This window comes from Anolis carolinensis, chromosome 4 (assembly GCF_035594765.1).
Source record: "Anolis carolinensis isolate JA03-04 chromosome 4, rAnoCar3.1.pri, whole genome shotgun sequence".
In the NCBI taxonomy this organism is placed as follows: domain Eukaryota; kingdom Metazoa; phylum Chordata; class Lepidosauria; order Squamata; family Dactyloidae; genus Anolis; species Anolis carolinensis.
Window position 1 is genome coordinate 231,890,017 of NC_085844.1, and position 13,032 is coordinate 231,903,048.

Here is a 13,032-nt window from a genome sequence, read left to right on the forward strand (position 1 = left end):
TTTCTAACCTACACTAGCACGTAGATGCTTTTCCTTACTTAAGAATTGTGACAAATCTGTATGGTATCAGGAAAATATGTATTAATGGGTTGACATAATGAGAAATGCAGAAACTGGATATAAATGAATGCATGAATGGAGTCATGCTTTCCATCATAGACAAAAAAGGAACAAGCTCTTTCAGCAACAAGAGACACTTCTAATCTGGAGGGTTGGAAGAAATGTTTGGAAAGTTTGATGCCACCAAGCACAATTGTCTCTATCTTCTCTTGTTTATGGGCAAAGGAAACTAGCATATTAGGCCAGACTTTCTGTCTGACTAGCCTTGTCAACCTCTTTCCTGAGTCTCTTGTATAGTTGCCCTCTAGTTTATCCCAACTATATTAGACCCATTGAATCAATGGTATTTACCTATATGTTGACTCACCATTTACTAGATCTGCTCTCTTGAAACTAATCATCAAAATTCAGGCTACTATTTCATTCTTTGTACTGGAGACACTAGGGACAGAACCCTGCATTCCTATATTCAAAACAGGTGTTTTTTCACTGTTAAGATCCCCTTCTCTCTAATAAAGATCAATCAAAATGGCTTCAGTAGAGCTAAAGATCTGTTCAGGCAGTGAGTGAGATGTCAATCTCACTGAATGTGAAAGACTAACGCAGTGTTTTTCAAACGCTGGTCTTCCAGGAGTTTTGGACTTCAGCTTCCAGAGTTCCTGATCATTGATCAAGACAGCATGGACAGAGGATGGGTAGCACCTGGCTACACAACAGAACATGTGAAAAAGATCTAGAATGTTTATTGTGATGTAGCCAATACAGTTCTAGGGTGCATCACCAGAAGTATATTGTCTAATCAAGGGAAGTTCTACTTTTGTCAGAACTCACCTGGAGTACCAAATCCAGTTTGGGGCACCACAATTCAAGAACTATATTAACAAGCTGGAATGTGTCCAGAGAAAGGCAACCAAAATGATCAAAGCTAAGCCCAATGGGGAGTGGCTTATGGACCTGGTTATGATTAGCCGAAACAAGAGAAGGTTAAGAGGTGACATGATAGCCATTTTGATATATTTAAAAGGATGTCATATTGAAGATTGAATTAGTTTGTTTTCTACTGCTTTAGAGACTAGGACCATTTTTTTGTTTTTTGTTTTAAAAAATTAGTTCTCACATGGAAGCTGGAGTTGGCAGTCTTCACAATGCACAATTACTTTCAGTAAGAACCTATAAGTTTTCCCTCAACCTGAATTTGCTCTGAAGTCAGGTAAGCTATGGGAAATTCCAGTGTCTTTGGGGTTTGTTCTCATCTGGATGACCAGATCAGGTCTCTTTCAGCCTGACCCATTATCCATACATGCATTACCACCATCACCTTTCCTATGCTCTGATCAGTACAGCACAGTGCAGCGAAGGGAATTGGTAGTCCTCATGTCACTACTACCACTCTTCATTGGCCACAGAGGTCCCTGCAAGTGCCTGGCCATTGTGGACATGTCTGTTGAGGGGTGAATGGGACACTCATGCAATCAACTGGAAGGAAGGGGTAGAATGGTCTCCTCCTTGTTGATCATGGGGGTACCCCATTGTGATTTTAGTAGATGTCACTGCAATAGTCAAGCTCTCAATGGGAGTTCCATGGTTGGTGCAGAGTGATGGCAGCAACCTAAGGGCAAGGGGATAGTACTCTGAACTGATCCCAGATTAAGCAGAGACATCGAGCAATTGATTCAAATTTCAGGAAAAGTTATTCCATCTATACATTAGGAAGAACTTCTAATGGCCAGAGCTGCTGAATGGTGAAATAAGCTGCCCTCAGAGTGTGGTGGAGTCACCTTCTTTGGAGGGTTTCAAAGAGAGGTTGGATGGCCATCTGTCACAAGTGCTTTGATTGTATATTATTGCAAAGCAGGTGTTAGACTGGCCCTTGTAGACTCAGAACAGAACAGAATAGAACCTTCAGCTCTATTATTCTATTATAATCTTGACCTTTAAAATCAGTTTGTAGCAACTGAAATTAGCAGAGTTTGAACGAAGGGAGGAGGAAAAACTTAAAATCTGATGAAAAAAGTGGGCCAAACCCAGACAGCTGGAGTGTATACTGGTAAATATAATTTCAGCTTCCATAAGCTTGCACTGATTGTGTGGTTGGTTTCTTGTCACTACCAAGCATTAGGGCATACCCAAAACATCTTCATGCAACCTCCAAAAAGGATACATCACAAACTCTGCCCCCAGGCAGGCTGTGCCCTTTTTTGCTAGACCTTACCACCTTCCAGCATTTGAGACTTAGGCCTCATCTCTGTTATAACAGCAAGCTACAAAGAGCCCTCTGAAGCTGACTGTTAGTGCCGTTGCCGCTGTCAGAACTTTCCTTCAGCAGAAAATGATTACTGTGTCCTGAAAATGTCAATCAGATATCAAAGATAAATGAAAGATGGAGAAATAAAATGTACCATTTATAAAAAAGAAAAGGCAAGAATAAAGGCAGGCTTTGGGAGACATGTTTAGAAGCACTTTGAAACACTTGAGAGGAAATATGTCACAGAAAACAAATACATGCTCAGCTGTCCAACTTTAATTTTTTACAGATAAGGCCTCCTTCCCCCTCCCTTTTCTCTCACCCTCCCTTCCCCAGAAGCATTTTCAAACTACTGTGATATATAAAACAGCTAAATCCTTACCAGTCTTCAATTTCCATGTCTTGTGATTAAGTAGGTTTACAGATTAAGTGAGATCAGCCTAGATACTTCCCACTTTCCAGGTGCCGTTGTCTGTCAGTAGAAAGGAAGAAGTGAGCTGGACTGTCAAACCCAAGGACACCCTGTTCTTCCCATGACAGAAGCAGCACCCAGCCCCATGGCCAAGCCACCCTGCTAGCCAGTTTGTGTGTTGAGTTTTCTGTTGTTTGGGTTTTAATTCACTTTACTAAGATTGCCTTTCACTCACTTAAGTGACAGGTAGTTATTTGTTTGCAGGGTTCCATTTGACACTTTTTGTTAGTATAAAAACGCTAATAATAATAATTAGTGCTTTTTAAAAGAGTTGTCTGAGATTTTAGTGCTGGTGCATTGTTAATCTCAAACGTCCCCAACACTTTGCTGTATATGGGATAGTATGATAGCATTTAAATATAACAAAAGGAGCTCATTATACCAAGGCCAGATTGCAGTATCTTTCAGCCTCTTGATAGCAAGCAAAGACTTAACATCTTCTGCATTTGTTTGGAATTGTTAATGCTTCTGCTGAAGGGGCGGGGAACTATGCAGGTCTGATTTATCTTTTCAAAGCATTTTGATGGTTAATTCTTTCCATCTTCTTGCATAAAATAGAAATATACCGAAAGAAGCAGAATGGATGCAATATGTGGAAGGACCAGTAGCCATGACAATAGTAACCATATCTTAGAAGTGTAGCACTGTAAAAACATATTGAAGAATATTTCAGGCCCTCTCCATAATTTTTATTCTATTGTGTTACTGAGGAAAAAATAGCAGTGGACAAAGTGTTGAGTTGCTGCAGAACTGGCTCTGTCATTAGGCAGGGTGAGGCAGCTTTCTGTCAAGATGTAATGGAGACAGCAATTATGTCTGGAAGCAAGGTGAGCAATGCAATCCTGTGACTAGTGTTCAAATATGACTTAACTACCAGTCCATTTACATACCTGAAAGATACTATAGCCCACCTGGCCTTGGAAGCTAAGTACAGTCAACCCTGGTTAGTATCTGGACGGGAGATCACTGATGAATACAAGGTATAGGACATATTTCAAAGGAAAGACCTAGGAAAACCACTGCCTAAGAAAATCTTATGAAGTGCATGGGATCACCATAGGTTGGTAGGCAATACAGCAGTTGATTTGTGGGTGTGGATGCAGGCCTGGTACCTTGCCATTTTCTTGAAGAACATACAATCTCTTTGCTGAGGATGTCATGGTTCTTCAACTCTAAACTAGAAGGGCCTATTTACACAGACTTTTTATCTGGGGTGGTGATGGTGGGAAATCAGCTGTGTGGTGACTAACTAATATACAGAGCTGATCCAGGTTAACACAGGCCAAGGCCACTTGTCAAGCCCACAGGCCAAGACATAGAACCAGATTAACAAAGTTGTGGCAAACTCTCGGGCTCCAGGGCTCATCCACATTTTGGGTAAGTGAAAACAGTTGTGTGCTTACTATTTGGGCAGCCGGGGACAGGGACTAGCACCTACTTTGTCCTGTCATTCTGGGCACAAAAGTGTTCATTACTCGGTGCATGGAATGAGACTATCCACAGAAATGGGACCATCAGAGAAACGGAGTTATTCGTACTTTCTGTCTCCCCTCTCTTATGTTGCTTTGTCACTCTGGCTATTGTCTACCCCGCATAAAACATAGTAGTACTAGTCTCTGCCCTAGATTGTATCTCTCTCCCATCTCCAGCCTCCCATCCCTAGACAGGCCAAAGATAATAATAAATAAAATGTGATGCAGCCAGTGAAATGCCGATATCCCCTGAAAAAGCAGAGACCACACGAGAATATTGACGGGATGCTACCTGTCTCCTACACAGAGGCAAACTGAAATGGCTGCTGGCAGTGCCAGGAAGTCTGAGAGAGATCAAAAACCATACTATTAAAAATGTATTTCAGATATAAACAGTGTAAATCACAGCAATAAAGTATAAATTAGAAATGAGCTGGTGTCGGAAATACCCATATCTTGGAGGGGCAGAGGAAAGAAAAGGGGGGAAATAAGTGGCTTTGGAAGATGTTACTCTTTATAAAGATTTGGGTATGAAAATTTGTCTAGATCTTCTTGTCTTCTTGCTGCACTCTCAAGCTATTAATAGGCTTTGAAATAAAATAATTTAGACTATAAATTTAAAAACTATACAACCAAGAATAGAAATTGGTGATGAACTACTATGAGTAGACAGAGTTTGTAAAAGTTAGCATGTAGTAATATTATACCCCAAAACAACTGCAACCAGCTTAGATAGTGGGCCTTGCTTTTTGTTGGTATTACAAGAACTTGAGTTCAAAAAAAGCAACTTTTAAAAGCTCAATATGTCCTTCAACTTTTCATAGATGGAAACAAGAGTGTAGACGAGATGTCAAAAGGTATTAATAAGGAAGAACACACAATCAAGGAGAGGTTGCAGCAGTTTGTTTTTGCAGGAGCCCTTTGGGAAGAGATTACAACCCCTCATCTCCTCTTCTGATTAATTTGCAGCAGTAGCTGAGGACAAAAGGACAACTGGGACATTTTTAAAATGCCTGGAAAAGTGGGATGATAGGTAGGAGCTGTCCCTGGAAAATTGGGACATTTGGAATAAATGTATTAATAATATGGCATCCATGTAGATGAAGCTTACACATCTCTGTGTGCACACAAACAGTGTTTAGTTTTGCAACTAAAAAGTCCAAGAAAATGTTGAAGGGGGAGACAGAGGTGACTTGCTCAGGTATTTACTTGAACATGAACAGAACTAGAACTGGGGACATGATCATGGGTGGCATTTAAGCCTCATATCCAAGAACCTATTAGTGAGATCTTCTCAAATCAAACATTAACCTCTAAAGAGGAATGTGTAACTATGTTCAGCTACACATTGTTACAAACCCTTGTGAGAGAAGTCTTCAGGAGATTCAGTCAAACATACTCGTTCCTCCTCAAAATATTACGTACGTCCAGCTTCTCAATTTTCTATCCCTTGTTTTAGCCTTATGCATATTTGTTTACTATTAAGATATTTCAATATGGCTCACTACCAAAAGATCACAGGGTGGCAAAACCATTTACCAATTTAAAATTTAAAACAATGGAGACATTAAGTAATTGAAAAGCACATTAAACCCTTTCACAAGTTGAATAAGGTAAACAAACATAAAATGATGTACAGTTGATAAATTCATTGGGATGTGGGTAAAATTGGATTACATAAGCTTTAATAAAAAGTCATATTTTAAAAGTGACACTGAAGTGAAACTAAAGGGAGAGTACCCCATAACCAAAGTGAAACAGCATAGAAATCCCTCTTCCAAACCCTCCCATATTGTTGAGACACAGAGGATGGCTCCTCTAGCAGACCTTAATCCACAAACACATATAGAGAGAGGTGATCCTTGAAATACTGAAGTCTCAAGCTATTTGAGTGTTATCACTATAGAAGATGAGGAAACACTTTGGCAACATAACCAGAGCTATTGAAGTGATTCAGGCAACATTTGTAATGATCTGAAGAAGCCCATCTAGTTCCATTTTGCCTCTGATTTTTCCATAGCTTTATCCTTAGATATTACAAATGTCTCCTTTTCCTTGATTTGAGGCAAAAACTTACTGTGTATTGTACTCTGCAAATTGGTTTTAGAGAAACCAATGCTTGGTTGTGGTTTTGAAACCCTAGATTGAAAGCCAAATTGCTGCTGTTGCTATTGTTATTGTGTGCCATATGCTGACTCTAAAAAATTTAATTTAAAAGGGTACCCTAAAGGCAACTATTCTACCTTCTCCTAAAAACTAAGCAGGACCAGCCTAGTTTGGATGGGAGACCACGAACAAATACAGAGTACTGTAGGCTGTATTTCAGAGGAAGGAACTGGCAGCAAGCTCTCTCTCTCAGAAGAAGCTGTCCCTGAACAGCATTGTGAGGAGGGATGCCCCCCTCTGTGAGCCCCGTAGGATGCCTAGGAGGTCCTGAGAGCCCCATGAATTTTATGGAGGGCCAAAGAGGTGATTGAGGTAGTGGCTTTGCCCCAAGAGGACCAGGATGGTCAAGGGGAAAGCCCTTTTTGAATAAGAAAGCCCTCCCGAACACACATAAGGCGACTTGGAAGCAAACACATGGCAAGATTTGTTCAAAGAGGTTTTGTTCTGCTTTTCTCTGAGGTTGTTCAGAGAAGCTTGCTCCCCCCTCCCTATGACTTCCCCTCACATATTTATACATGGCCATCATGTCTCCTCTCAGCCTTCTCTTCTACAGGCTAAACAATTTCCAAGGTGAGAAATGTAAACAAATTTAAAATGCTATGGACTTATAGTATTGATTCTATTCTATAATTAATTTAATGTAATCTCCAATTAATGAAAATGTTTAATAAATGAAAAATGAATTACCCTTCTCAAATAACAAGTAATTAAACCAGTGTGATTTCAGAAAATATATTTATTAATTCAGATATTTCTTCTATAATGTATATAATTTGAATGTCAATGACTGAGTAAATAATATTTAATATATTAAAAATAAAGACATATTTTCAAGTAAGAATTTAATTAGTCTGATGATGGGGAGATGAGGAGTACTCTTTTGTCAAGGCCAAGATGTTTCATTACAGGGAAATTAAATTTAAAAAATAAAATATAGATAAAATGGAACATGATGTCGTTAACTTTTATCCAGTTCAATTTTATATATTTTATATACATTATATATTTTATATATTTTATCTAGTGTATATCTATTTTATCTCTCTTTTTAAACAAATTATAAATATATATTATTTTATCATTAGGATATGCTTCATTAAAAGTGTGGCCCCGTGAGCAGTTGGTCAACCTAAAACATGACATGACACACTGCTCAGCCCTCATTTAAATGTTGCTATTTGCTCTAGGTCTAGAAACATAATAATCTAAACTCATAAATAAACAAACATAGAATTAGACCATTGCTTTTCATATAGGTCAGCCTGCCTGTGAATTAAGATGATTAGGGAAGGCTCTTCAGCAAGTTAGGACTTCATCACATTAAGGCAATGAAATAGATGAAAATGTTTTGTTCAGTAGAGCTCAGTAGAGTTCCATTTTCTTATGAAACGGATGAATTCCTTACCTTCACCACACTTCTATGCAACTTAGTATGTTCTCCGCATTCTTTGAATAAATTTCTCACCATATTACAGATGTGAGGCCCCACACACCACCCCTCCCCCCACATTATTTGTTGGAAGAAATCCTCCCCTCCTTGAAATCTCAGCCTCACTCTGTATTAACATGAGAGCTGAGAAGTTTCTGAGCATGCTCTGTTTGTCCCTTTGGGATGCTGCCTAAAAGAAAGGAGGAAGGAAGGAAGGAGGAAAGAAAGAAAGAAAGAAAGAAAGAAAGAAAGAAAGAAAGAAAGAAAGAAAGAAAGAAAGAAGAGGAATTAGGAATGTCAGTGTTATTTCTGGCATGAGGGAAGGGGGAAAAACTTTGCAACTTAGCTGTATGTGCTCTGGGAACAAAGTATTATACACTGTATTGGGCAAAATGAAATCCAGCTCCTGAATCCCAAAGATGTGGATACTTACTTGGTAGAATTATTGCAGTCAGGCTTTGAAGCAGCAGGGCTATTCCCCCCTCCTCTCTGTCTTGCCCTCTCTCTCTCTGACAATGAAGGTGGCTGCCTTCCTCACCCTCTCTCTCCCTCTCTCCCTCTCTCCCTCTATGACAGTGATGTACCCTCTGCCTTCCTTCCTCCTCCCCCTCCCCTCTCTCTCTGGAAGGGAGGGAGGGACCCGGAAAGGCTTTTTAAAAAGATAAAAATTGTTTTGGCAACTTGCTCTGTGAGGAAAAGGTAATGGCTGCAGAATTCTTCCTTACTGGGGTGGGTGGTTTAGCTCCTCCCACAACTTCCCCTCTCACATTTTCAACGCAGGACACTACATTACAGAAAGGGCAAAACTTTCAGATGTTTTCAAAAAATCCAGTTCCCCACCACCTTCTGAAACGTTGAAAAAGACTGCTGGCCACTACACTTAAAAATACACAAGGAATGCTCCCTTCTACACTTGAAACCAAATGAATGTAGTGGGAGCACTGGCTTCCTGGACTTTTAAGTGTAGCAGTCAGTGAAATTTAGGACATGTGATGAAGTGCCAAGTCTTTGAACCGAGAAGGAACATTTTTAACAATGGATGTCTCCATGGACATGCATTTTGTACCCACATTACAATAATTTGGTTACCAAGTTAAAACCTCCTGGTTTGCCTATGCCTTTAAAAATGCACAAATGATTCTTTGGAGACCATGGGGGCCTTTATCAAGCTTACAAATCATTAAAAAAAATTGAGATATACACCCACATTGCACAGTAAGTTGTCAACAGAATCAATTTAACATACAAAATAGAAGTATCTAATTTCTTACACATTTCTAAAGTGTTTCTAAAGTATACTTTGTGAAAATTTCATTACTTTTTTGTTACAGTAATTGCACAAGTGGGGAAAATTCAAGGGCTTCTTTTCCCTTAACTTTCAGAAATATTTGTACATGTATTGATTTTTGGAATTTTTAAAAGGTTTTGACAAAAACATTAAAAAAAAAAAAAGGCCACAATAGCTATCTCATTGAATGGCTTTCATATTAACCAATAGATCTTCCATTAAGGGATTTTTCCCAGCCCAGCACATAGATTTACCTACTAGAGGTATCAGTCAGTCCTCCTCTTTGCAGATGTAACAATTTATCGGAACTCTGGATAGCTGTTGCTATGGAGGGGCAAATTTCTCCCTTATCCTGACTGGGGCTTTCTGATGCTGAATTCTGGGAATGTAGTTTAGGGCTCCTTGCCTTCCCAAACTACATTTCCCAGAATTCTCAGTCTCTTTCTCAGTGAACTCTGCTTTCTCCCTTCTGCTTCCCCTACCTAATGGCAAGGGCCATTAATTCAAAGAGGAATTGACACCTTTTTGGCTTTGCTTTGCTTGATTGTCCTGAAAACAAATTTGATCTGACTTACGATGACTCATGAAAATTTGCACAACCCTAATACACACACACACATATATACACACATATATACATATACATGTATGTATGGATTTCTGTAATAATTCATTGTTACAAGGGTTATAAATATTTTAGATTTGACTAATACTTTTAAAGAGAAGATTCATTGACTGTTATTACACTGCTTTTGCCATTCTTTTTTGTCTTGATGTCATAGAGCTTTTATTGTTCAAATTATTTTTATTTATTTATTTACATCACTTTTACCCCACCCTTCTCACCCGTAGGGACTCAGGGCAGCTTACAACAGTTGGCAAAATTCCAATGCCCAAAACACATTCAATAAAACAATAACAAAATCAATTAAAAAGTCTATTTAACTCTATTAAAACATGAATTATAAAGTTTTAAAGTGCATCTGTAGTTAGATTTGTCCACTGACGCCTTTCGCGTATGCCTTGATTACTGTATTGTTTTATTTTATTTTTTCAAATACCCTAGTATCTGTATGGCAGCTAAGTGGTTTAGAAACATTTAAGTTAAGTAACAAATTAATATCCTTCTCTTGTACAGGTCAGATTTTTGCATCAGCTCAGCATACTTTCCCAAGTTCTGTTGGAATGAACCTCAAACCTGCCATGTGGATTTCATCCTTGGCCAAACCAAGTGATGATGTTGTGATAAAGGGATGGTGGTGAAGTAATCAATATAATCCAAAGAAGTTTTTATTTTTTATGGAAGTTTTCTTTCTTGTGGCTTGTGTTAAGGAATACATTCTGACAGTCCAGAGATATTCATTTGTTTTGCCTCCAAGTTTTGCTGAAACAAAGTACTCCGATGAAAGATTTGACTACCTGAAACCATTTATTATGGTAGCATTTCTACCATTAACCTTAGATCATCCTATAAAGACAGCTGGAAAAGAAACAAATAAACACATCTCATTCATCATGAAGTGTGATAATAGAATGTTTTACGAACAGAGAAAGTGCTTTTCCTCTGAAAGGAAACCATGCAATTTTAACACGGCATATGAGGATATTCCCCAGGCAAGTGGGGAAAGCAAAACTATATATAGGTATCAAGGTGTTTTACTGACATCCCATTAAAGGCAGGGAAACTGCCTGAGGGACCGCCAGTGACATCAGAACACTAGGAAGTTAAAGATGGATCGAAGCTGTAATTTGAAGGGATCTGCATTGAAGGTTGTTGTTCAGATCATTTTCTATTTTAAATAAAATCCAGCCCTATATGGGCCGGCAGAAACTTGGATAAGCGAATATCTTGGATAATAAGGAGGGATTAAGGAAAAGCCTATTAAACATCAAATTAGATTATGATTTTACAAATTAAGCACCAAAACATCACTGTATTTACGAATTTAGCACCAAAATATCACGATATATTGAAAACATTGACTACAAAAATGGCTTGGATAATCCAGAGGCTTGGATAAGCGAGGCTTGGATAAGTGAGAGTCTACTGTATGTGTGTACACACACACACACACACGCATACATATATATATACATACACACACACACAAAGACAGTGTGGGAGAATTGTTTGGTTCTCCATGTCCATAGATTCTGTATCCATGGGTTTTACCATCCAGCTTGAAAATATCTTTTTTAAAAGAAAAAAATCCAAATGTAAAGTTTTATTTTGCCATTTTATAGAAGGGATACCATTTTTCGACACAATGGTATATAATGGGCTATTTGATTAATCACATCTCCCCTTATAGACCAACATGGACACTGTGGTCTTTGGAGGAGGCCCTGCTCTCGGTCCCACCCCCATCTCAAGCATGGCTGGTGGGAATGAAAGAAAGAGCCTTTCCTGTGATTGCCCCCACCTCTGGAACTCCCTTCCTTAGGAAGTAAAGATGACCCCCCCTCCTGCCTTGCTTGCAAAAATTAACTGAAAACATACTTCTGCTCATTGCATATGAAGAGGAGAAGGATTAGATAATGATACTGCTACTATATCTCTGATTAAAATCTGTTACCTGTATCTGGGCTTTGTTTACCCTGCTAGGCCAGTTAAAATCTTTGGCAATAATCAACTTATATACCCCCAATGAATTCTGCCAGCTTCTGTTTGATGTTTTGTTTTATGTTGATATAATTTATTTGATAGGTTATGTCTTATTTTAATTTTAGATGTTAAGTTATAATTTGTTTTTATATGTTTGGTTTTTTGTTTTGTTTTTGTTTTTGCTATTATGTGTGCATTGGTTGTTGTATTCAGGCATTGAATGTTTGCCTTTTTGTGACTCGAATCTGTCCTGAGTCCCTTCCAGGAGATAGGGCAGAGTATAAATTTGTTTATAAGTTTGTTGTTGTTGTTGTTGTTGTTGTTGTTATTGAGCAGCCATGGATTTTGATATCCACAAAGTTCCTGGAAGAAAACCACACAGATTCCAGGGGATCACTTTATGTGTGTGGGTCACATACATATTTAGCTGGTTTATGCAAACACATTGAGCTGGAACATATAACAAGCACACAAATGCATGCACATACACATGCACACACATTCATGTCCAATATGTATAGAACGTCGGGAACATAACAATGCTTTCATCTACAGAACTGATATATGCAGTTTTAATTATCTAGTTTCACTTATTTAGAGTTCTGATTGGACCAGAATTCTTGTCATTAAAGTATCTTCAAAAACACCAAATTCCATACTTTCCCCCATTTTCCCCATTTTAAAAAAGTTATTTCAGCCTTGAACATTATTTCTGGAATAGCTAGAGGGCTTCTTTGCTCTAAATGTAGAATTCCAGTCACTTGGGGAACTCTGCTCCAAGGTTTCAGACAAGCATCTTCTCATCTGTATCTAGAAATGTCCATGAACAAATCTGGAAACTGTTCCATGTGTAATCTGCAACTACTACATGTCCCTTTTAATGATTTTCATTTCCTTGGCTTTGCAGGCTGAGTAGGAAATCTCCTTGCCTGGCTAGCGAGGGCCTTGAACCTCAGCTGTTAACATGAATATGAGTAAGGCACAAATGTATTCCTAAAACATGCAGTTACAAAAGGGGGGGAAACATTTCAGTACAGCATTATTCTACCAAATGGCAGCCAATTTTGAGTATCTATTTTTCTATTACTGTTTTTAATATTTTTGTTTACTGTAAGGAGTGAGAGTGGGATCTGGAATATTTTTGCCTTGGTCACCATGTATTGCACCTCAGCACTGGATCACCTTGCTCTTAACACAAACTCCACCACAGCAGACTTGGTTTTTTCAGTTTATTGATAAAAGATAGCAAAATCTTAATAAAAAGCAGTAAAGAAAGCAGTAATCCAATTGCATAG

The 13,032-nt window shown here is 38.5% G+C and overlaps 1 long non-coding RNA gene across 1 annotated transcript; it reads left to right on the plus strand.

Annotated features, from left to right (window-relative positions):
* Window positions 1-858: 858 nt before the first annotated feature.
* LOC134298511 (uncharacterized) lies at window positions 859-10,648 on the plus strand. The gene is made up of 3 exons (XR_010005616.1): window positions 859-1,051; window positions 1,171-1,270; window positions 10,271-10,648. It is a non-coding gene; the product is annotated as an uncharacterized LOC134298511 (long non-coding RNA).
* Window positions 10,649-13,032: the final 2,384 nt, after the last annotated feature.